This window comes from Vidua macroura, chromosome 23 (assembly GCF_024509145.1).
Source record: "Vidua macroura isolate BioBank_ID:100142 chromosome 23, ASM2450914v1, whole genome shotgun sequence".
Classification (NCBI taxonomy): domain Eukaryota; kingdom Metazoa; phylum Chordata; class Aves; order Passeriformes; family Viduidae; genus Vidua; species Vidua macroura.
In genome coordinates this window covers 3,950,196-3,975,363 of record NC_071593.1, presented here as the reverse complement: position 1 = coordinate 3,975,363, position 25,168 = coordinate 3,950,196, and the positions used below count along the sequence as shown (strand labels likewise).

At 44.7% G+C, this 25,168-nt stretch overlaps 1 protein-coding gene across 2 annotated transcripts in view; it reads right to left on the bottom strand.

Moving 5' to 3' along the window:
- The window catches only part of KAZN (kazrin, periplakin interacting protein), a 204,485-nt gene that overhangs the window by 171,344 nt on the left and 7,973 nt on the right, over positions 1–25,168 (bottom strand). Inside the window, exon 1 of one of the 2 annotated variants that reach the window (XM_053997490.1) lies at positions 7,778–7,821. The exons of the other annotated variant lie outside the window; for it this stretch is intronic. The gene's annotated coding sequence lies outside the window, so the exon portion shown is untranslated. Of the gene's footprint in view, positions 1–7,777; positions 7,822–25,168 lie in introns of those variants that run through there. 2 annotated transcript variants of the gene reach the window in all.

Below are 25,168 nucleotides of genomic sequence, written 5' to 3'. Positions count from 1 at the left end.
TAGAGATGACACGAAGTTCCAGACAGAGGAATTAATTACTCTGTTCACCAGCTCCATTTAATGTGGCTGTTGCTTTCTGTTGATAAGGAGCAAACAATAAGATTTTGCCTTTCTTGAGGAAGCCTCCAGCCTGTTTTCCTCTGGTTCCTCCTACACATTGCTTTTACTCTATCAGAAGTATCTGATTTTTTTTTATTTGATGGGGTAAAATAATAAACATGAGATGAAAAAGGAGAAGGACACACTTTTGGCTGGAAATCTGAGAATGTAGCTTCATTGTTCTTCCAACTTTATCTTCTGAAGTTGCCTCAAATGAAAAAAAAAAAAAAAAAAGCAGGAGCACTTATGAATTCATAAAAAGCACTACAATGGCCTTAATCCTAATTCAGGTTCCTTTTATACTGAGTATCACCAATTTCTGATATTTTCCCTGAGTTGCTTACATAAATTCTCATATGGTTTAATTAATTATGGGACTTCCATGTGGCATTGAGATGGGAAAACAAAATAGGTGAAATATTCTCCTCTGGTTAAACTGGTGCAAACCCAGAGATTATTTTTTGATTGATGGGCTATGATTTTCCAGGATACATAGCAGGGTGCAAGGTGTGGGATATTATATTATACTTTCAGGCAATATAACCCATACTAACTCCTACACCTTTAAAGGTCAAACAAGCTCAATTGCCTTATCATTAATGCATTTTTGTGCCTAAGAAATTAAAGAGAATTGGAGGTATTTTCATTTTAAACAAAGGGCTGCCAACCTGGAAGGGAAAAAAAAAAAAAAAAAAAATTCAGACCTGGATTAACATTTGCATAGGCCAAGGACCGACCTCTTCATCTGCCAAGGCTGCTGTGTGTAACAATGAGCAAGGAGCAGGCACACAGGAATTATTCATGAAAGGATCTTTAAGGGGGGGAGAGGTACTTTCTTATGACTTCATGTTTTGCACATTGAATTTCAACAAAAATGAATAAATGAGCACAGGTGGAGCTGAGCACAGTGGAGCTGAGCAGCAGTTCTGGGGGGAAGCTGGAAGGCAGGACACAATTTTGCACCTGGAAAGAAGTGGAGAGGACCCGTTGAGACCAGGGCTCACCAAAGCCCCAGCAGTAGCAGAGCAGACTGTGCTGCTGTTTTCCAAAGAGCAGGGCAAGGTTCCTCCTGGAAATGCAGCTGGGGAGGGGTTTATTGGACTGGCTCAGGACTCAGGACAGCACAGGTGTTGAGACCAGCCTACAAACCTCATTCATTACCAAGTATTTCACCCTGTGTGTAGCATTTAGAGGTCAGGGAATATTGAATGAGTGCACACACAGTGCCCACACTGCTGCTCTCCTGACCCACAAACCTAATCACTGGTGCCTGGGGATCAGTTCCCAGTCTCCACCATCACTCTAGAGCCCACAGCACTGTATCAGCCTGTGTTTAGCTTCATCAGCTGTCCCCAGCACAAAGGAGAGGAGCTCAAAGGTATGTGCTTCTCCTTTAAATTATTTGAGCTGCACTCTGTGCCTGCGGTGATGCCTTGTGAAGGCTGACCTAGAACAGAGACTACATAAAGCTAAAGTAGGGATTTATTAAAAGGCCTCAATAGATCCACCTTGGGCAGCACAACTTAAAATGGCTACAAAAATGGAAGACCAGTCACAGGGTTTCACACTTTATAAGTTTTGGTCCATTAGCATATTGGAGCGAATTGTCCATTTATAGCTCCAGCCCACGAAGTCTCATCCTTCTTGTTTTTCTCTCTCCAGCCCACATTGTTTGTGCTCTTGGACCTGAGATCTAGATCATTTGTCCTTGGTGCCCAGCTGGAGCAGGAATTGTTTTGTCTCCCTGCTCTGTGCAGAGAGCTCAGCATCCCCTCATGTGAAGCCCAGACTTACACACTAAAGCAGAACAGAATCTGAAAAACAGAAAAGCCAAACCTGAGGCATCAGTGGAGGTATTTGTGGCTGAACCTGTGGGGGATTGAAGCTGCTCTGGAGGTCGGAGCCTGCTGGGTTCCCTTTCTACAAAGGATGTGCTGCCCTGTGGAGTGAGACACCAGGAACAGTCTCTTCCACCCCCCTGCCCCTGACACAGAATTCATTTACTGCAAGGAAAGAAGTGCTGGCCCTCACAGCAGTGTCCCTTCTTTCTTTCTGCATTGTTGGCCTCTGGGGCTTGGGTGGGATTTTTCCCCCATCCCTTTGATTTCTCACCATGTAAGCACTTGACCCCTTGGAAATAAAAGAAACAAAGCTGCCACATTCAGGCATGGAGAAAACGGAGCTCAGAGGGAATGGGGAAGAACAGGAGTTGGCAGAGATGAGCGTCTTCTCAAAGAAGGAACCAGCTTCACAGAAGTTCAGGGATGCAAGGCAGGTTCCCCCCACCAGAACTGCCCGGCAGCTCCTGGGAGGATCCCCCACATTCAGGATGAGTTCAGCTGGGGATCACCCCCAGAAGAGGAGCAGTGACATTCCTCCATGAATCACCTCAGAATTCAGAGGAATCAGCATGGACTGCTCCAGACAGCCCCTCCCCTGCATTCTGATCTCGTGGCGAGGACCGTACAGTACAAATCAAAGTAAAGAAGAATAAAATAAAGTTTAGGGAAATTTTGTGCTGCTACTCTGCACATTCTTGTGTTATTTTTGTGAAAACTGTAGATCTGGCTCTGTGTGTATCTGCAACACCCATTTTCAGAAGGGTGTTTTTCTTGACCCTGTTTCTTGACGGTTGGGATTTCTTCGTGCCCAAGCGCATTGTTTTGCTAATGTGTTCCCTGCCAAATTTAGTGAGTTTGCTCTGAACTTCACCCCATCAAGTCATGCTTTCTGTTAATTTTTCTCACAAGCCTTTCTGCTAACAGCATTCTTCAGCCTCCTAATAAATCACATTTATTAAATAGCAGCAAGAAAGGAACCCACTTTAGGTTCCTAAACACCTCCTGTAACAGTGAGAGCAAGCAGACGCCCAGAATCTTGTTTCTTTTACTTTTACAAACAACATACCAAAGGCCTGACACCTTTTTATAGCATCAGTGTGACCTCCCTCACTTCCCCCAAGGAGTGACTTCATCCCTAAGCAATGCTGGGGGCTGTGGATGCACCGGAGCACGAGGCTTCCGCAGTGCATTAAAATGTAATATTCCACGGGCTCTGATTTATGGGCTGTCACTTAGGGCAAGGCATCGTGCATCTTAATTGGCTGCTCCTTTCCAGCTACTTGATTTGTTTGGGAGATGAGGAATTTTGCACCCACCATAAATTTTCATGGAAAGATGGGTCTTTGAAAGGCAAAGGAGTTAAAAATGTAAAAATGAAGCAGCCAGAGCTGCATCTCTAACAGTCTCTCTGTGAAACGCATGAGGATGTATCATAGGAAATAATTATGCTTTTTTTTTTTTTTTTTTTTGCCTGATTTACAAGTTCCAGGGCTTTCCCTGATGGCATCAACTCTATGAGTCCATAGAAAAATCAAATCCACACCTTTGCAGCAGCCTCAGGGAGCTCAGTGACAGTAGAAGATCTCCAAAAGCTCCATGGTCACAGAGATTATTGGCTAATTACAAAAATCCACAACAGATCCACTGACAAATTTTTAAAAAGCTTCAACTTTTTATTTGCCTCACGTCTGACAGGGAACATGTCACCTTCAGGGTATAAGATCCTCAAAACCCTTAAATCAGACAGAAATACTGTGAGTGCTGGCAGTGTCCTCCTTGAGGAGACTTTAATCTTCTTCAGCCACATGGATTTTCAGTTAAAAACTATAGATCTGAAATCACAAACTCTGTCTGGATCAAAGGAATGCTTGTCCAACGTGAGCTCAAAGGAGTTAATTGTACAGGCGATGGGCCCATGAGTCAATTACAGAGCTGTTAATTACAGATTTGTACTCAAAACCCATTTCTGACCCATCCTGTGAATAAATCATGTAGGTTGTGCTTTCCATGACCTTTCAACCCTTCTCCTTCTCGAGACACTTGAGAATTTTCCTGTATCTACACCATGACAACCATGACTCCCTGCTGTGGCACCAGTGTCACCCTTGAGGCACACTTGGCTGGGACCATCAGTTCTTGGGGTGAAACAAGGGGGAAATGGGGGTTTGCTGTGTGACACCCCACCCCCAACACTCAGCTCCCACCTCCGACCTTCCCGTTGCTTTTTCAAGCCTTGCAGCATCTGGCTGAGCTGGAGAAGGTGTTTCTGACTGTCTGTCCTTTGGCACATTGATTTCTCCACAGCTTTTTCCCTCTGCCTTGTCCAATGACTTCACGCAACCCAAACATTTCTTTTGTATTGATTTAGTCTCTCTGCTGGACTATTTGATTTTTTGTTTGGTTGCTTAATCCTTACAATATTGATATTTTTCAGGCTGGCGGCCAAATAAAACCTTTGGAGACACATGAAGTACATATTAAGAGTCTCATTGCCCAATAAATTAAAGGTACAAATTATACAACCAAATCTGATGAGCATGTCATTACAGATGTCACATTTTGGCACCGTGGTGCCTTACAAAAGAGATTTATTTCCATTTATTCTTGCGTGGAATGTAAAATTCCAATCAGCAGAACCACAGAGGGGGATTATGTTACCTTGACTTGAATTCAATTGTATTTTTAGTTCTATTAAAACTCCAAGCTTGCACAATAAAATAATTGTGTGTATTTGATTAGGATCTTAATGACATGTTTGCCTATTACTACAGCTGTTTTAAAACTTAAATAAGCTTTCTATCCCTTGGAAAATCCTGGGAAACAAGATGGTATTTATAGTATTGAGCAGAAGTTTAAATGCAAAAGACACTAAAGGGAATTGAACAATCCTGACACAAAGACATTATTTTCTCAGCATTTTGTCAGAGTCCTACTGAAAAAGCAGAAATGAACTGATAAAAACCAAAACTACACTGGACCTCTGAGATTTGTGCTGGTCAGTTTAATTAGTCCATTAAAAATTAAATGTTAATATCAGTTTGAGCAAGCTCACTGTCTGGAAACAGTTTGGAGAGGTGGCAGATCTGGAAGCGCCCTGTCATGCCACACTTTCTGACAATAAATAGCTTTTGGCCTGGCAGGCTGATCCCCACGTAAGACTGCTCTTATTTAGAGGCTGTTTTTAGCCCCAGAGGGTGTCTTGGGGCTGCTTAACTGGAGATTGGGTCCAGCAGTGTCCTGCTCTTCAGCACAGAGTGATGCCAGTGCACACGGCTGCTTCCTGTGCAAAATTCGTTGGGAACAAGGGAGAAATTAACTCCTTTCTTTCATTACTTTGTGTCTACTTGAATGCTGCAAAAGTTAAAAATAAAAAAGCTTTGTGTGTTTGGAGGTCTGTGCGTGTGATGTGTGCATCCTGAGATATCAGGGAGGAAATAACTAATATTAAAATATAATAATTATTCATTAACACAATATTAAGGTACTGCTTCAAGTCCTGGGAGGCTGCAAACCTTGCACATGGCATCTCAGACAAAGTCAGTTTTTACACTGTCTCAAGGCTAAAACATGTGGCTCTAGAGGGTCTATTCTCTCTTCTGTCTTTAAAACTCAAAGCCTTGGGAAAATTTGAGTTTTCAACAGCTGAGGAAGCAAGTCCAGCACTATTTAAAGTCTCCTCTCCCCTGGGCTCTCAGCCCTGGAAAACCCAGCCCTGAAGCAGGTAAAGCTCAGCTCAGTACTGCTGTGCCTGGGGTACCTAAAGGATCTCCTATAGCTGCAGTTCATATTCAGAGAGTATTTAGTGTACACATCATCAATTTAAGATGAAATACTGAGTAGTGCTGCCAAAACTCAAGGTTGGAAGTGGTCATACAAATAAAAATAAATAAAACAATGGCAGGTGAATGTGCAAAGCCCACTCTCTAATTCCAGCAGATTTCAGAAAAATGTAGCCTAAAAGTTGAGTCTTATTTATATAAATGTTATATTCACAACAACTTTATCACCTCTGAGGGTTCCTGTTCTTCTCTGACTTTCTCAGGTGAGCTCTCAATTCCTTTTCTCCATTCTAGTTTTAGAGACAGAGAAGGAAAATCTAAATAAATGAACTCTGTGTTTTAAAAGCTTAGCAAAGGTTCAGGGTCACTCCTTGGTCTACGTAGATACATCAGTCACTGAGGTTTAATAACTCAGGTTCTGTGGTAGACAGTATTTAAAGTCAGAGAAACCCAACAGACATAAATCCTCATCAAGTCAAACTGTTCTATTTTCTTTCTGCCACACAGAGTTTTGCTCAAAGCGTCGAGGGTTTTGTTCACAACACAGCCTCAGCGAAGAAAACTGCTTCCTACACCCCACTGTCTCTGCCAGATCTCCAGACTTGTAATTTCTAATTATCCCTTCTAGCAAATAAGTCATCAGAAACGTAAGGAAAGATGTTCAAGAGCAGGTAATTCATAGAGCAGTCTTCAGTACCACAACTCAAAAATGACTTTAAAAACAGCGAACCCCAACCAGAGTCGGTTCACAACCAACACCACAGTGACTCAGAATAATGCAATAAATAAATAAACTGCCCCAAAAGCAGTCACCCATCCTCCCCATCCTCAGGAAAGTAAGGGAAGACACAAGGACAAACAGGGCTTGAACAGCAAAACAACCTGGAGCACTCACACCAATTTTAAGGGGATTAAGTAAAGCTCTCTCCTCCAGAGACTTCAACAGAAACTTCCCCAGCTTGGAGGGATACAGTATGAAAAGCAATTTAATTTCTTCCATGGCATTTATAAGTAATAAAAGCAGCAGCAGGCAGTTTCCAAAAACAACTGTAAGGTTCTGCAAGGATATTTCTGGGATATATAACCAGCACCCTCCTTTTTCATTTATTTCTGCTCCTTTAACTCCCAGCTTGCAAAAACAACTGCAACAAGTATTTTAAAGTGTTATGGCAAGAAGGTCCATTGCAAGGCCAGGCTGGATGGGGCTTGGAGCAACCTGATCTGGTGGAAGGTGTTCCTGCCCACAGCAGGGGCTGGGACAAGATGGAATTTATGTTCCCTTCCAGCCCTAAACCATTCTATGATTCTGAAACTTTTAATTCATGTCCATGTAGGACTCCTCACACAGAGCACAGTCGGAAGCTATTCCCTCCACCTGAGCTAACAGCATTAGATTAACCTCTAATATATATATATTTTTTCCCAGTGTATTTTTAATGCAGCCATCACTGCAAATCTGGTCCCCATGATTGCTGAAAACACACTCCCATGATGAGAGGACTGTTCCATCAACCCCCCAGCTCTCACAGAGGCAGTGAAAGCAGCAGGATGGACCCAACCTCTCACCACCCAGATGTCTGATGGCTTTAACTGGCTTTAATTACATTTTAATTACAGTTACAGTGAGCAGTACTTGAGATGGTCGATGGCTGGCAGATGTATTTATTCAGCTATTAGCTATTAGAATTTAAATCTGTTCCATTTCACAGATTGCTGTGATGTTAGGGAGAATTAAGCATCCCATTAACAGCACCCAATAGTAGGTGGATAACAAGGATGGCTACACTTGCAGCTACAACACCAGGAGTCCAGAATAAAAAAAAAGAAAAAAAAAATAGAAAACTTCCTACAGATGACCAAGGTGAAACTCTGCCATTTGTTTTCCTGGTTCTTGACTGTACTTTTGTAGTGGCTTTTGAGAACACAGCCCAGTTTTGCTAATATAGAGATGTTTGCTCCTTCAGAGTATTTTTATTTAAAGGAAGCAAAAGCCAAGGGTGCAGGAACAGAACTGCAAACTGGAATTTGGATGTGTGAGAGAAGCAGCAATTTGCTTACCAGCACACAGGGGGTTCTGAGTGGTGGAAAGTCAGCAAGAGGAAAACATCTGCCTCTGGTTTGGGTGGGAGCTGTGTCTGCCCCTGGGACAATTCCTCTTTTTCCTGTGCTCAGACAGAAATCCGACCATGCCGCTTATTTCACTTTGGATGTGTTATTCCAGCAGTGCTCCTGGGGCAGATTTTCCAAGGCACTGCAGCTCTGCTCAGCTCTGCTCCTGCAGCCCAGCTCAGCCAGCACGGCCGCCCCCGAAATCCCGCCCGGGCCGAGGGATCACCAAGTTCTGCCATCCATGGAGCTCCTCTGGCCCGGTGCCATCGCTCAGGGGCTGCTCCCACCCCTCTCCAGGAGCCAAGTGCTGTTGAAAAACTGCTGTGCTGTCCTTTGGAAATCAAAGTTCCTTCCAGAGTTCTCGGTGACAAGTAGCAGAGGGGACTGCCGTGGCGTTGGTGAGCAGAGCCGGTTCCTGAAGAGCATCTGAGGGGTGAAGGGTAACTCCCTGTGGAAGGGTTACCTTCTCACGCCTTGGACAGCTTGGGGCTGGCTCTCTCAACTCCTCTGTTCTTGGTGACAAGCAGCAGAGTCATCCAGAGAGAATCTGGAGCAGAAATGTGGTTTAGCCCAAGTGCCCTGTGCTCAGGAGGAGCCTGGGAAGACGACCTTTGCCAGAGCACCCACCTTTGGTGAACATCCAGCTCTGACCTCCTGCCTCTACAGGGCCCGTGAGGAGCATGCAAAACACTGAATTCACTTATTTCCCCTCTTTCAGGTTCTGAACTTGTGGTGCCCTGGGGCTGAGAGCCCACGTGCCCACCCAGCACAGTGCAGCTCTGGACCACCCACACTATGACTCTGCCACAGAGCACATGAAAAATTTACTTCTGGGATATAGAAGACAGGTACCCCCATTTATAATTATCACATGCCACCTAATGCTTGTTGTTGGGGAAAAAAACATTTTGCAAGCATCTGGATGCTTAAACAAGCACCAGAGAAAGTTCATTAATATAGAAATTGAAGTTAATTAACTAACTGATGGTCTCCTCTGTTCCATTCACTTTAAAGGAATCTGCATCCTTCCCTTGGTCTACTGACTGGCTTTATTCAGCTCCAGTTGCTATATCAAAGTGATATATTCTGCTTACAAATTCAAGGCAAAGCCCATTTATCTATTACAGAGGGAGAATGGATTTACATTTAAATGGCTGTTCTTCATGTATCTAATAACTCAGTTGAGTAATCAAAGAAGTACAATCTAAGCAGGAACCTCTCTGTGTTTCGCATTAATAAAGCCTCTAAGATTCCTCCACACGCTCCTCCCAGTTTATTTATTTCAACAAAATGGGAAAGCTGTTGTTGCCCAGCTGCAATCAGCCACTGAGAAGGTTAGTTGGGAATTAACAGGCTGCTTGCTTAGGCTTATATTTCAGTTAAAAATTCAGGCTCAACAGGAGAGCAAGGAATTACCATGGCACTTGGACTTTCATTCCTTTAAGAAAATAAATAAATAATGCTTCAAAGGTGTGAAGAGAGCCTTGGCAACACAACTGTGGCCACTGAGAGCAGCTGGTATGGTGGGTTCACTGAATTCAGTGAGAAACTGCAAGGACTGAGCTGGCCAGATCCAAGCAAAACAGTTTGCAAAGTGAAACACACTTGGAGTAGGAAAAGGCCAATAGGAAATAAAATTCAAAATTATGGTAATCAACTTTTTAATTCCTTTCCTTGGGCTACATTCAAATTATCTAAACATATGCAGAAAAATCTGTGTATGCATTAAAAAGCAAGTAACTATAGTTGATCCAAAACTATCTTCCCAATGAGTGGCTTGCAAAGCACAGAATGTGCTATTAAATTTTGGGTTATAGTAATTTCAGTGGCAGCTTGACCCCAAAAACCTATCAAATTCCAAGTCAAAGATAAGAAATGAGAAAGAAAATGCATCTAAATGGAGACACAGAAAATTCCATGCTCCCTGCCCTGTTGATGATCAGCTGACTTTTCACTGCAGCAAAAAGTTCCAGGAGCTGAAGAGGTCTAAGGAAGCATTTAAATGAGAAGAGTTTGGAGCTCAGCACATCCCTGCTGCTGTTTGACTGCAGGGACTGTGCAGCTCCCACCATGTACACAGCAGATGGCCTAAATAAGGCTAATAAAGATACATTAATGTTTCTGTTGCCTTCCTTGTAAATAAGATTTCCCTGTGGGTTTACTAATTCATTAGCCAGTTTCTCTCCAGCTTCTGACCACAGATCACAGGGCTATGTAGGAAATGTTTAAGTCTGCTGCACACGTTCACCATCTTGTCCTTTCCCACAGCGAGGATTCTGCTCCCAGAATTCTGAATTCTAGGAGAAAGTCTGCTGGGGTGTGCTGCAAACCTAAGCAATGGTTTTATTTGCTGCTGAGCTCCCAGGAAGTTTAGATTTAGAAACAACTCTTGGATAATTTATGTATAGATTTTTAGGTAACCAACTCCAATTTAAGCATTTTCCCAAAGCCCCACTGCTGGCTGAATGCACAAGCAAAGCACAGAGCAATCAGATTAATCCTGTATCACTTGTCTGCCTCTGGGCCAAAGATGCTCTTCATGCCCCCTGCACCACACGTGAGTTCTGCACCTTCCACTGCCTGAATGCAAAGCAGAGGCACTGGGAGGATCCCAATCCTCCTCCTCCCTCGGCAGGAATGAGGAGAGGAGAGCACTGCTGGAGGAAATGCCTCCAACAAATGAAAACACGACGTGCTAAATAAAACCAGCTCCATTATCGGCTCTGCTTTCCACCTGCAATTACTGTACATTTCAGCTGAATATTTTTTCCTGGCAACCGAAACAGTTTCATTACAGCTTAAATATGTGACAAGGAAGCTGACTGCAGACTTGTGAAAAGCAATTATTTTGGACACTGATTACTTCCCATGCAGGCAGCGAGTGCTGGAGCTGCAGAGAGCTGGGGAAGACCACAGTGATGGGTGAGGGACTGCAGGGTCTGGAGCAGTTAATTAATGTTTTGGGGTGAGCAGGAAGGGGGAAACTGCAAACACCCAGCTTAACATGCAAATTAATTAACATGAAATAACTTAATATGTTTAGTTTAAATGCAGTTAATTTACAGGGAAAAAAAGCCAGCCTAGAGACAGATAGCTGGTGCATCTAGTGCAACAATCAGAGGAACATCAAGTTCCCATAGCAACATATTTGTTAGAAACAAGACAAACATTCTTAGGATGGTGTGGTTTTGGTTTTAGTCCATCTGAGTGATGAGGACTGCACCAACAGGGCTCAAAATATTGAGATAAAAACTTAAGAACAGCTATGAAGCCTCTTTTTCTGTCTCTAAGCTGAGAGGGCACTGCAGTGAGATCTGAACTAAATCTGGAAATGCTGGTTCTGATGTGGGGAACTGCAAAAACAACTGCATTGCATCAGTCCTGGGACCAGTATCACAGCCCCTGTGTGGGCTCTGCACGACTCAGCCACAGCAGATCCTGGCATCCCACCCCTGCAGACAGAGGGAAATGCATTTATGGCTGCTCCAAGGCACCTCTGATGTTGTGCATGGAGGTGTGATGGTCCTTCATTAATTAGAAAGAGCCAAAAAGGCTCTCTCACTGCCAGTCAGTGCTGTAATTGTATTTTTTAAATCAGTGAGTCACATCTAATGATGTTTCAAAAAGATGGAGGAATCCTGGCACACCTGAGCTCACGTGCCATTATTTTCTGAAGGCTGCCTGTAGATGCCACGAAGCCCCTGGCAGGTGCTGTGCTCTCTGTGTCAGTGCTCAGGCTGGGCACGGAGCCCCACAAGGCTTGAACACCTTGTCCAGGAGGTGAAAGACCAAGGGCAGATGCTCACAGAGATGCAGGAGGCCCATGGGCTACCTGAGCCACTGCCCCCATGGCAGCTTGTTCTTCCTGACACGAGCTTTGGAACCAGTTCAACTCAGAACCGGAACAAAAAAAATCCCTACGTGCCAAACTTGTGTTGCACTTTCAACTGCTTTCAGACAAACAGAGATAAATTGATGCTCTGCCCTTTCTCAGGGGTGTGAGACAGTGATTTCCTTCCCCTTTAAATGCCATTAAATGGATGTGACATTCAGTCAGGATCTTATTGACAAGTGAATATTCCCCACGCAATCACCAATCCCGGCCACTCAGCTGCTGCTCTGATCAGGGATGAGGACAAACAAGCTGCTGAACCTCTCCACGTGCATTCAGCTCCTGAATAAAACCACTGTTTCACCTTTTACATTCCAGCTGTATCATAAATCTGCTTCTTTCCTTCTCCTCCTTTAAAAAGCACCGATACTCCCTTAAAATCAGATTTTAGAGGAAACTTCCATCCTTGTGCTTTACTCGCTCATTAATTATTTACAAGGACCTTCAAAATACAGCAGCATTGATTGCAAATTTGTAATTAAGACTGACTTGTGTTTTTCACTTAGAGCAAATGTTCATATCCTTTGTGTCCCCCCATCTCATAACACCAATCCTCAGTATTTTAAGATTTTACTAGAATATTCAACAATTAGTTCAATTTGTGGGTGCTGCCTTGAGCAGTGGCTGTTTCGTGGCTGCCTGGTTTCAGGAATGGATCAACACAGACTCCAATATCAATGCTTTACTGAGCAAAACACAGTTGATTTTAAGTTGGTATTGTTTCCTCTAATGGCTGTGATTATCTGCTGTGCAGAGGCTTCTCTACACATCCTTGATTCTCTAGAGATGATACCACAGAAAGATAAAAGGCCAGAGGGTAATTATACAACTTTTCATTTCCACTGATCTCTAAGCATTGAGTAAAACACAAAAATGCCTCCTACACACACCAGTCAGCCTCAGCACTAAAGATTTACCTGGCAAATAGAGAAAGGATTGAGGGTTTAGAAATAAATTTACCTGGTAAATAGAGACAACACTGAGGTTTTTTTCAAGGACTAAAATTAGAAAACCTCTTTTTATCATCTGAAATATTTTGCTTTTTGCAGCCAGCTTGTTAACTTGGCTGTAGAGGGATGTGACAAATGATAGAAGTCCCTCCAGGAGTGCAGATACTGGTGCTGGAGCAGCAGCAGCACAGGAAAACCTGGAAATAAAACCAGCATTGAGATGGCCATGTTTGCACATGGAACCATTTAGGTTGGAAAAGACCTCCAAGATCATCCAGTGCAGCCACCAGCCCAGCTCTGCCAGGTCCACCCCTGAGCCCTTCCAGGGGTTGTGACTCCACCACTTCCCTGGGCAACCTGTCCAAGGCCTGGCCCCCTCTCTGTGAAATTTTCCCCAGTATCCAGCTCGAACCTCCCCTGGCACAACCTGAAGCTGTTTCCTCTCACCTGTTCCCTGCAGGAAGAGCCTGCAGGACTCCACCCTCCTGCCAGGGACTTGGAGAGCAGGAAGGTTCCCCCACCCCAAGTCTCCTTTTCTCCAGACATGTTTCCCCAGCCTGCAGATAAAACCTGTTAATTTCCAAGCTAAAAAATATTTATTTCTGACCTTATTCTGACTTTCAAATCAGAAAGAAAGGCCCAAATACTCAAAGCTCAAGCCAAGGATGGTGTTTGGGATTTTTTCCCCGTTTCATCCATCTCACCGGTTACAGAGTCCAAACTCTCTCACCCACAGCTGCACAGTCACTGTTGTGCCAACAGGAAAAAAAGCAGCTTCTGTTGGCAAACCTGGTAGATCAGAGCTGGGTCAAAGCTGCCTCTGGAATGAGGAGGGGCCTTTTTCCCAGGCTGGTTTGTGATTTACACTCCCCTCGAGAAGCCAACACAGCGACTGCCAGGGCAGCTGTGGGGGAGAGGGGGATGTGAGCCCAGGCACAGCCAGAGATCCCTGCCCACCCTTGCACACATCCCCAGCACAGCCTGCCTGCCATCCCATAATGTGCCTCAGCCACACGGATGGCACTCAGCCTTCACACACCTGCTCCTCTGCCACTCACAGCGACTGAACAGCCCCAAAAATGAAGTGCTCTCAGAGAAGGGAAGGAAAAAAAAAAAACCCAAAGAGAATATTCTACCTTCCCAAAGAAGCAGAACTCAATCAGATTTGCAACACGGAGCTGTAAGACTCTACATTTTTATATAATGGTTCTATTACTGGCATACCTGCAGGGCACAATCAATAGAAGACTGTTGCTCCTGTGTGATGACATTACCATATGGAGAAATTTTTCCTAGGCATAAAGAGGATTTCCTCTGATGAGCTTTTGAGCAGAGTACTGGGCATCTGTGTCTTTGACAAGAAAAAGGACAAACGGAGTTATCTAAAATATTGCATGGCTGATTTTTGTTACCTGGTGTCTCATTTGTCCCCTTCTAAATCTAAGGCAGGAGCACATTTGTGAAGTCTCTCCAGCAGGACCAGAAGCTTGGATTGAAGAGTGCTTTTGTTTTTGATTGGAAAATAAAGCACAGATTTATCCCAGACTGTTCTGCTCCACGCTTTAAAAACAATGTCTGTTACAAGGTTATGACTTTCATCAAACCCAATATGTTTCTATCAGTGATACACAGAACTAGGGAAAAAAAAAAACCTAAATTAGAAGTCAACACTTGGGCCAGATTAAAAAAAAATAAATTTCAAACCAGCAAAATTCTAATTTATCATCTGGAAAAATACACATTTACATTTCTTGCTTGCTCGCAACATTTGGATTTCTTTTTTCCTTGTGGAACAACTAGAAATATTGAAAATGCTGGGTTGGATTTTCTCTTTCATTCATTGGTCTCTCTCAAACTTAATCAACAAATTTAAATTCAGTATTAGTGAGCATCAGCTTCTTCCCTGCTTAGGCAACAGCAGGGAAGAGGAGAGTGAAAAAAATAAATGATAGCAACCATGAAATACTGATTTTTAAAGAAAAAAAGAAGAGACATCCTGTTGTTTATTGATTTTTCTTGCAGTTATACGAAATAATCAAACTAATTAAGCCCCTCAAAAAATCTGGAAGGCAAAATGTGTGTCTGGGGGGAAGGTGCACAACAGCATAAACCCCTTGTTCAGCATCACCTCTCCATGACCTGGGGAGATCCAGGTGCTACAACCAAAGCAGGAAATTTCCAGAAGCATTGGACTTAAGAATTCCCAGCACCTGTGAACACAACACCCAGGAAATAGATACAACTCACTGCTCTCAGGATAGAAAAAGATCATCTCTGGTTTTCCTGGCTCTATTCTTTAAAACATGAGGTTTCGCTTTGCTTAGAACCCTCCGTGCTGCAAATCATGGACGCAACGATCCCAGGACTGCTGGCTCTGGTAACATCATCCCCACCTTCTTCCTCACGTGCCCTGTGCTCACAGATGGATTCAGATCCCCACCAGCAAATCCCATTTGAATTTCCAATCAGACGCAGTGACAAAGTTCCTGCAGTTTTACTGTGGAGCATCCAAGCAGCTCTAATGGTGTGTGTGCTTTAGACATTTTTAGGGAGAAAGATGGAGTGAAAATAATGAAATTAAATACTTTGCTGTAGCTCTGAGCTGGATGCTTTAAATGTCAAAGGCTTTGTCTTGTCTGAAAGTAGGAAAAAGTCTTTTCAATAAAGTCTGGAACTACCCAGCTCACACATCCTCCACCCAAAACAGAGGAAAATGAGTTTATACTGAACTAGTCTTCAAAAGTTGCAAGGCTCAGAGCTGTCTGGTCAGAAAGTTTTACGACCACATATTCCAGTGCCAGCCTTGCTCATCCATGGCAAAGGATGAGCAGCATCTGCTGGGCTGGAGGAGCTGGGGAAAGCAGGATGTGCTGTGCTGGGAGTGCCTCTCCACCCACGGCTGGGCAGTTTTACCCCCAGCCTCTGAATATTTATGGCTCAAGGTGCAGCTGCGCTGGAGCCGCCTTGTCTGCACACTCTCATCCTAAAACCTCTCAGGATTTCACCTCGTGGCTTTTATTCATGCTTCAAGGAGGAGGTGCAAAATGCAAGTTGGTTTGTATGAAACACCAGAGCAGGGTGAAACAGGTGTGGTGTAGCACTGCTGACCCTACACTGAACCTCAGGGCCTGGAGCCCCCGATAATTCAATGAATTCCAGGAGGTTTGGGGGAGCTGTGAATGTGGGTTTCTCACATCTTGAGATGAATTAATGAATTATTGCAATAGCACAGGAAAGGATGGAGATGCACATCTGAAATAACAGCACCCTGATGGCAATTCCACATGGAAATAAAGAGTATTTGTTCCCAGCATAGGTTACATCTCCAAACATCCTGTACTCAGAACATTGCTGCAAAAGCAAGAGTGGAAATCTCCCTGAGGAGAAGAGCAAAACCTGATTTTACATGTCATTCAACAAACACCATCTCTGCTGCCTTCCCTGGCCCCCCAGTGCTGGTGTTCCCATAACAACAGAGGAGATGCTCCACTGACCCCGCTGCTCACGGACAGCTCGAGCAGCAAAGGGGATCCAGAGCTGCTAAAATACTTTCAGAATATTCAAGGACTAGTTTCTTACCCAAAAACTCAGTCTCAGTCTTGAAATGCACCTGCAATAACACTCATCTTCATCCAATACCCATTGAAGGGGGTTTTATGTAGATGAAAACAGAAGGAGATAAAAGCCTAACAAAAAAAAATGGGTCCAAAGCTGGAAAAATAAAAAAATCCAGGCTGAAAAAATATCCAAACCTAAAACCATCATATTTAGCCCTTAATTTCCCCAGAATCATGGTGTGTTTTACATATGGCATTCAATCAAGAGCTTTTACAGCTCTCTACATCATTTTCTATTTGGAATAATAACAGTAACCCAGTGAAGCTTCAAGCATTGGACAGAGAAATATAAATCATGGCATGGAGGATGGGCAGTAGCACTGAGGTATCAGTGGTAAAACAATACAGGACATTTGTAAAATAAATACAAACAAGAAAACCTATTTATGAAGTAAATTGGAAATTCAGCAAGGAATTTGCTCAGAGAACTTGCTTTTCCACAAAGAATTGAGATTTCTTCCAAGGGCTGATACATGTGCCTTGACATAAGGACTGTCCAAATTGGTCATATGCCCACAGGCTGTGGAATTAAATATGGATAAATTTACTTAATTATTCATCCACTGATTAACCATGACAGCCCCAGAAAATAAGACAAACACCTTTCCTCAAACACATTACTCTCCACTGTAATACAACAGCCCTGGCAACCCTCTCCTCATCACAGACCTATTTCTACTCATTAAAGGAAATTATGGCACCATGGGTGATACTTGAAAATAGAAATAGACCCCGAGGGCAGCATCTTACAGTGGGCTCCCCTCTTTCCATGTAGGAAAACAAATGGAAGGAGACATTCATCAGCCTAACAACCCCTCCAGCACTCAGGGGCTCCAGGGACTGAGGCTGGAACAAGAGGGATTTCCAGGAAATGCCAATCCTGCACTTTCACTGCAGTGTGTCACCAGGGCAGGGTCACACCGTGTTGTGGTCCTTCCCCAGGGGAATGTGGCACCTTATCACCTTACATGGCACCTTATCACAGCGACCTCTCAGCTGCCTGCACTCTGACTGGGCTGCACACAGCCAGGGCAGGGCTGTCACGTCTGGGGACACCACTGGACAGTTCTGAGTAAACCATTAAGCCACAAAAAAAACCATCACTGAGGTGATGCCTTGGCCTACTGAAGGTTTAGACTTGTGAAGGCAGAAAAAATGGTGACAATAAGCAGAAAATGGCAGATGGAGCTTGTTTCCTAGTAAGAAATGTCATAACTCATTCTTGGGCTGTTTGTGGAGAGAGGTGAGCCTGGACAGGGGTGCCTGTGCTGGCAACAGAAAGCCCAGCAGGTCAGAGGAGCACCAGCTGATCCCACTGAGAGCTGCACAGGGATGTTTTCCAAGGGCCTGCAGGGACAGCAGGGGGAATGGCTTCAAACTGCAGAGGGCAGGGATGGATGGGATATTGGGAAGGAATCCTTCCCCATGATGGGGAGAGGCCCTGGCACAGGGTGCCCAGAGCAGCTGTGGCTGCCCCTGGATCCATGGAAGTGTCCAAGGCCACGTTGGACAGGCTTGGAGCAGCCTGGGATGGTGGAAGGGGTGGGACAGGAAGGTCTTTAGGTCCCTTCCAACCCAGGGCAACCCGTGAGTTCAAGGAATACCCCTCTGGGAAGCTCCTGGCTTTGGAGCTGCTCAGTGCAGACACCAAAGGCTCCTCACACACACGAGTCACACGTTCCCCATGTCTGGAAACTGGAAAAGAGTCTCTGTACCTACCAAAACTGAGGGAAAACCTTCATTCCTCAGGCATGCCATGTGCAAAAGGGGAATAAACAGCTAACCCTTCATCAAGAGCATTGCAATATTTATTAATGCCTTATGGTAGTTGAGCTAATTAATAATATAAGAGTTACCAAAAGCAGTTCCCTGACAGGATTTATCACCAATTATGAGAGTAATTCCTCACCAGAACTTTATTTAACAAAACCTCTCCTCTGGCAAGAACTTCCATGCACAGCTTGCCCTACCCTTCATTCACAGAATTATTTTGGGGTGAATTGTTTCTGGCCTGGGTGTTCCATGTTCTCTTGGGGTGCTGCAAGCAGCACCAAGTGGGAATTTTGTTTTCCTTGCACTTGCCCCTGGCACAAAGACTTTTGTCATTGCCTTGGTCACACTGTCCTGGCAAAAATCCTAAACATGCACCAGCCAAAATCCTGCAGTAAGCACAGTGTGGGTGCTCCAGGCTGATGTGAGATTAGCTACTCTAACATGAAGCTGAATTAAATCAAATTGTGCAGCCCAGAAGAATTCTCAAGGTTGCCTGGGACAGCAAATAAAACTTTTACATGGGGCACATCTACAGAGAAACTGACTGATGAATTTGGACTGATTGCCAGAGGCATGGAAGGCCCTTGATGTGACTCTTGTAAGAGCCAGTTTCCCAAAATACCTTTTATTTCCTTAAATTGCCTTTTTTTTTTTTTAATAGGCAGATTGCAGAGCTATTATTGAGAGAAGAATCCTTTTTCTCTTTGGATTTCACCCTTCACTTTGGGAGGCTTCGATTCATAAAACTAAGAAAATTTCTCACAACAGAAAACACCATAAAGACAAAAGCTCTGACTTTCAAGTTTTTATTTCCCTTCCCCCCCCCCCCCCCCCTGCAGGTGAGATCACCAGTACATCACCCTCACATCACCCCAACATTTCTTGGGCTCAAATTCTCTGGACAAATTTGATTTACATCTAATCTGGCCTATTTGATAAACCAAATGCTGCTGCTTGTAATCATCAAATCACATGAAATCAGCCCAAATTACCCTGAAATGAGCCCGAATCTGTGCAGATTAGCTAACCTGACCCTGCCATCATCTCATGGAATTTCATTGCAGCCCAGGATCTGCCCCAGCCAGCTTTGGGATGTCAGGAGCTGCCAGCAAGGAGCTGGGTTGGGAGCTGCACGGTGGAGGAGGAGGGAGGGAGAGAGGGATGGAGAGAGGCATGAAAGGAGGGAAGGATGGAGGGAGGAAAGGGGGGATGGAAGAAGGAAAGGAAGGATGAAGGGAGGGATGGAAGGAGGGATGGAGGGGGGGATGAAAAGGGGGATGAAAAGGGGGATGGAGGGGTCACCTGAAGCCCAGAACAGCCTCACTCGATACCCCAGGTGAGGGAGAGCCAGCAGCAGCCCGTGCTGGCAGCGCTGCCCCAGTCAGCGCCCGGGACCCTGCGCTGGGCTTCGGCACCTCGGACACTTTCACTCCATCACCTCGGCCGGCAGCGAGCTCGGCTTTGCAGCGTGCTCTGCCTCCCTCTCCTGTCTGTTCCCAGGAATTCCATAAATCAAGCAAAGCCCGGGCGGCACCAGCCGCGCTGGGATTGGCCCGGGGTGAATTTGCGTGCCCCTTGGATGTTCAGTACGGCTGAGCTGCTGCAACAGCTCCGAGGCACCCCGGGCATCCTTGAGCTGCTGCATCCGATTGCTCAGAGAAGTGAGCAACTGCTCTCCGGTACGGGCCGAGGTCCTGTGCCAATATTCCCAAGGTGATTCCTTGCTTCTCATGGCAGAACAAAAGGAAAGGCTTGCTCACATCTGGCAATCCCAGAGCTGGAGCTGACATGAGGGCTTTTTTCAGCTGGTTGAAAGCCTGTGTAGCTTCCTTTGTCCATTGGATGTTCCTGCTTTCAGTTGCAATCAGTTCATAGAAGGGCTTAACAAACAGTCCCTAGTTATAGATCCATAACCTGCACCACCCTGTCATCCCCAGGAAAGTCTGTAGTTTTTTACAGGCTGAGGTTTTGGGCTCTGGCATATTGCCTCCTGGCTTTGGCCCTGGGTACGTTGTCCAGCACTGACTCTGTAACCCAGATCAGTTACTTTCTGTTTTACTACTTGGGCCTTTTTCTTTGCTACCCGGTACCCTTGGAGCCCCAGAACTTCAGGAGGTTTACTGTCCAGGCCACACATGCTGGGTATTTGCCAGTTTGAGTGCCCAAGCCCTGCAGATGGAGAGCAGGGCCCCGGGAGCTCCAGCCCCTGGGCTGAGGATGCCAAACCCACACTTGCCATGGCCCAGCAAAAGCAAAGAGAAACAGCCCAGGCAAAACACCCCGAATCCCCCTGCAGGTCACGGGTGTCAGAGCCCACAGCCTCTACCCAGCCATTCTCAAGGAAATGATCACAGCCCCCCTCTCTCATGAAACCTTTCAGATTTATTATAAAATACCAAGGGAAAGGAGGGGAGGAAGGCATCTAAGCCACGATTCCCTAATTCAGTCAAGATGAATGAAAGCAGCAAACCTCAAGTGGAACATCACCCAGCTCAGTGAGGGTTAAGCATAACAAAGACCCTTTCTCCAAAAAAAAGCAGGGAAATCTCAATTCTCCTGGGGTGCAGGCAAACAGCACTGGGCATTCCCAGGTAAATGGGGCCAGCTGGGACAGAAAAGCTGAAAGGGAGGAGAAAAAAAAATACAAAAAAGCATCTAAACACTCTTCTACTCCCAGGGCAAAGCAGCAGCCCTAGCCTGCTTTTGGGTTTTATGTGGATAAGCCTAAATGTGTGATTCATGCTTGGCAATAGTTGTAGCTGGAATACAGTAAAATGCTAAGATCAAGAGGATAATTAGCATTAGATGTAATTAGATCCACACAGTTGGATTCTGGAGAAGCTAATTTGTATTATAAACTTTCTTGTGTGTCTCTTGCCATCAAAGCTGGAGATCACTGTGACTTTGGCTTTTCCCCCCACATGGAGAATATTAAATGGTAGGAAGACCCTCACAAAACACTGGCATGAATTCCATCCATCTCTGATTCTAATGAATATCAAATTTTAACTAAAATGCTGAACTTCACGGGGGAAAAAAAAATTCTCACGTCTGAAATGCCTTCTCGGGGATTCCTACATGTGTATAACAAATCTTCACAGGAGTTAATCCCATTTAAACAACTGTGAATGTTAAATTACCCTTCTAGTTCATCTGCAGTTTGCCTTGAAGATAAAAGCTTTGTTTTTATCTGCAAAAGCAGCATTTTGCTGTTTACAGGAAACCTTATCAATTTGCATAGCTTGCACTTATCATTTGATGAGTTTGCTGCACTTTACACATTATTTACTAAAACTGTGAATTTTGAGTAGAGGGAAACAAGAAAACCTCATCTTTCCATTAAGAAATGGAATTGAGAAACAGAGGATATTCAGAACGCAAATGCTAGCACAATAAATCTTTTTCCTACTTTTGTTTTTTAAAACAACCAATTCAGCTGGGGCTGCCATCCCCAGCCTGATAAATCCATAGGAATTTATGATGATGGATCATTATTTTTCGAGTCAGTGTGTTATTGGCATCTTCAGCAAGCAGCAAAGTGATAGATAAACTGGTGGAAAACAAACTGCTCTCAGGTCTGCAACAGGCCACTGGAAACATGCTCCCCAAGCTGAAGAAAAAATAATTTTAAAAGGGAAAGAAAAATTAAAAAAAAAAATAAATAAAAGGGCAAAAAAGGGGGTGGAAAGGAAAAAAAAATATTTCTTGGAGAATAGTTGTGCTCTCTCTCAGAATACATTTCGAGAAACACCTTTTTTTAATATATATATATTGCCACAAACTCTTTACTTAAAACCAGGTGCTTAATGGGAAGTCAGGATCCAGGCAGGAGCAGTTTTCCCACAGCACAGCAGGAGACACCAGGCAGCAGCCACCGGGGGTCAGCACCACAGCACAAAGAATTTCTGTTAGGAACACCAGCTTGTCTAGAAAACCACAATTATTCAGTCTGTGGGGACTGGCCACAGCCATGCACAGATTGCTGCAGAGCTGTCCAAGAGAGGGGCTGGAACCTCTGGTGAGAGCTTGAGCAGCCGTGGATAGAGCTGGTTTTTGAGAGTCCTTTATCATTATCTGCCCATGGGTGAAAAACAGAGGAAGAAGCTCCAACCTTTCAAAGTCTTAAAAGTTACGCCTTGATTTAACCTGTTTGACTCATAACTGGAGTCTTCTCAGGCTTTTCAGAAGCTGGGAAACATGGATAAATAGAGTGAATTTCTGTACTCAGAGCTGTGTGCTGCCATGGCCAGGTCACTCTTAATATTTCCAGTACATCTAAGGGACCTGAGGTACCTTTGCAGCACCCTGCCCCTGCCCCACCGGGCTCCCCGTCCAGGCAGGAAACATCAAACTCTTATTTAAAGCCTGCAAAAATGACTGCACTCTCCCAGCTGAGCACCCAGTGCTGCTGGTCATGGAATCACAGAATCCCAGAGTAGTTTGTGTCAGAAGGGACCTCAAAGCTCTTCCACGGGCAGGGACACCTTCCCCTATCCCAGGGTGCTCCAAGCCCTGTCCAGCCTGGCCTTGGGCACTTCCAGGGATCCAGGGGAATCCCTCACAGCTGCTCTGGCCTCAGCAGCCTCCCAGGGAGGAATTCCTGCAGTTTTTCCATCCCTGCCCTCCCTCTGGAGCTGGAAGCCACCCCCCTGTCCTGGCACAAAGCCCTCTCCAGCCTGCCCTGGCACCACCACGCAGCAAACCCTCAGGGCTGCTCCTGCAGAGCTGGGGATGAGCTGCTGAGCTCTGCAGCCCCTGTTTTTATCCTGGCAGCAGTTTTTAGCCTTGTTCTGGCATTGCACACCCAACTCATCATTGCACCTCTGTAAGAGAACCTGGGCTCCTCAAACAAGGGACAGGGACTGTAGGAATATAAAAAGGTAAAAGGCTTTAAAAAGTGCAAAAAGGCCCCAGAAAGTGGACATAAAGCTCAGAAAGGCTGGGAAATTTCAAAACCTTCTCATGGGAAGCTAGGAAGTTAAGAAGCAAGTGAATGCATTTATATTTATCATAAGGAACAAGAAAGAACAAGAACTTATTGGTAGCTCAAGATGTGAACAGGGACTGCTTCTATCCAGGCTGAGAGATGCTGCAGGGAGAATGAAGCTTCATTTTGCTCAGACTCAAAGCATCAGATGCCTTTTGTTTTGCCAAACCTTAACGGCCACACTCTGGATTCCCTGGGATTTAACTTTTATTTATTTTTTAACCCTTTAGTGAGGGCAGCACTTCCAGCCCCTTCCTGAGTGCCAGCGGGCACCAAGGACACAGAATAGAACAAACCACAAGTGCATTGCTCAAGTCATTGGGCAAGCTGGAACACAAGGAATAGTGGAAATGGAAATAAATTGAATTCCCTGGGACTTGCTCTGCCCACAGGAGGCAGGACAGCCTCCTGCCACAGCTGCAGGGCAGGGACCAGGGGGTGACTCGTGACTCTGGCTGCTGTGCTGGGAGCCCTGACAAAGGTGCTGCTTGGATGGAGCCTTACAGGAAAATACTGCAAAAGTGCAATATTCTAACCTGCAACCCATCTGCCACAACCCTCGGGACACTGCAGGGTCCTTCTCTTCTGCAGAATAAAACCCATCCATTTCTCTCTCCCAGCCTGTTTTCTCTTTACCAGAGCTTTGATGATGCTACATTTCCATTTCAAAGCAAATGGAATCAAACATATTTCCTATTCAAGCATAGTTTTCCCATGTTTAAATTTCATATAATGTATTTCATTCCAAGCCAAGATAACATATGGATACTTTGAGGGTATCATATTCCAGCTCTTTAGGAATGTTGAATTTTGGAAGGGCTCACATGGTTTTTATTCCATCATTACATCCATTGCATTAGCCAGGAGGATAAAGCACAAAGGCAGGAGCCTCAACCTTGTTCAGCTGATTTGCCAGTTAAACTCATGATGGCCTGGATGTGTTCTAGTAAAATACATTCATTATCTCAGATCAAAATTTAGGAAAAAAATATCCATTTACATGATTCTCAAAAATCCCCACCTACCATAAAATAGGATAAAGCCAGAGCAAAGATAAATGCTTTGCTTCATGTCTTTCATCCCCTTTACCACTCTCATAATGCATGGCCATTGAAATTGCCTCCAAGACCTCCAAAAAAGAATAATAACTAATTCCTGTTTGTAGCTGCAAGTGTAATCATACACATGTTTTCAGTTCATTATTTTGGTGTCATGAAAACATGAGGGTTGCAATTGCAATGAATTATTACATCCATATACTTTGCTACAAGCATTAACTGACAAAACCAAATTAGTCCATCAGGAGGGCAGATGAACACTGCCCATAATTGAATCAGGAGTAAATCAGCTCACAAGTGCCTTGTGTACAGATGATGTAATAATGGAGTCTGACTATTGAGATGACAGAGAACAATTTATATTTAATTCACACAAAAAATATTGTTCAATATTTTCTCTGTTTTCTGTTGTTGGTTTGTTTTATTTCTCAGATACTTGGTATCTGATTCTTGGTAGCACACAGCAGTCAGAACATTTGGGAAAAGCTTTTCCTTGTTGTTTTAAGAATAACCCCCTCCTGCTGTGCATTCTATAAATAGCTGTAGGTACATATCCGTAATTCCACACTTAACAGTGCACCCACGGTCCCCCTCAGAGGCTGCTCTGTGCTGGGCTGGTTTTAAACACATTAATCACACCTGCATGGGCCAGGGGACTCCCCCAGGGCGAGGGGGCAGAGGAGCTGCCTGGCGTGGAGAGGGGCACAGCACGGGGCACCTCAGCTCCCAAATGCTGCTGCAGGTTTGATCTGACCCCACAGGTCCAGGCTGCTGCTCTGGGGAATAAAGCACCAGATCCATCAAGGAAATGGGGTTCAGCTCCAGTCCAAGGCCATCTTTTACCATCTCTTTAATACCCACTTTCCCACATCCTCATTTTTTGGAAATGCTGCTTTTTTCTCCCCTCTTCCAAGCAGGCACAATCCATCACCCTCAGGACACCAGCTACTGTCTGGCCATCAGGAAAACCTCTCTGCTGTAAGAGATCCCTGTCCTGTGTTCTCAGCCAGGCTCTGCAGCTCCCAGGAGCTTTTCCAGCCTGAAATGAACCAAAGCAAGAAAT